Source organism: Chaetura pelagica, unplaced genomic scaffold, assembly GCF_000747805.2.
Source record: "Chaetura pelagica isolate M959 unplaced genomic scaffold, ChaPel_1.0 scaffold159, whole genome shotgun sequence".
Classification (NCBI taxonomy): domain Eukaryota; kingdom Metazoa; phylum Chordata; class Aves; order Apodiformes; family Apodidae; genus Chaetura; species Chaetura pelagica.
In genome coordinates this window covers 5,766,922-5,767,578 of record NW_009954555.1, presented here as the reverse complement: position 1 = coordinate 5,767,578, position 657 = coordinate 5,766,922, and the positions used below count along the sequence as shown (strand labels likewise).

The 657-nt window shown below is 64.4% G+C and overlaps 1 protein-coding gene across 1 annotated transcript in view; it reads right to left on the bottom strand.

The window, feature by feature from the left end:
- Positions 1-657, bottom strand: part of KCNAB2 (potassium voltage-gated channel, shaker-related subfamily, beta member 2) — a 10,230-nt gene that overhangs the window by 8,590 nt on the left and 983 nt on the right.

The window sequence follows — 657 nt, the reverse complement described above, 5'->3', positions numbered from 1 at the left end:
TCCTGCCCTCGTTATTTGATGAGCTCAGGCAGCGAGCACGCGGCGTGCGGGCAGGGGGGCCGGATGGCACAGCTGGGCCCCCCCGGGGCATCCCCGTGCCCTGCCGAGCAACCCCCACGCGCGACGCTTCTCGCCCAGCCTGTGCTGGGGGGCTCCAGGAGCCCCTGCTCAGGCAGATGCAAATCTCCCGGCACATCATCTATCCCAGGTTCCGGGGGAGAGCGCGGGCGGCAGCGATGCCACCGTCGGTTTGCCAAAGCTGGTCTGGTTGCCCTCTTGGTACCGTGGCCCCAGCAGAGAGTGCCTCACATTTTGTGGAACACAACCTGGCATCCCCTGCTGAGACAGGGACCTAAGGGGCTGCCCCACCGGCCGTGCCCCCGGGGAAGGAGCAAGGAGTGGGGCTGGTGCTTGGCTCGGGGGGTTAAATTAATTACTTAGCCCCAGCATAATAAGAAATCATGTAATCTCCTCCACTTCCCTCAGCCACAAAGCTCCTTAGTTGGGTAATCCCACTGGTGCCAGCTCTAGAGGGAGGACAGGACCCAGCAGCAGTTGGCATCTCCCTGAAGGAGGAGCTAGCCCAGAGATTTGGGGGGCAGCAGGCACTTGCCCAAAGGAGCAGCGTGGCGGGGGGGGGGGGGGGGGTGGGCCACC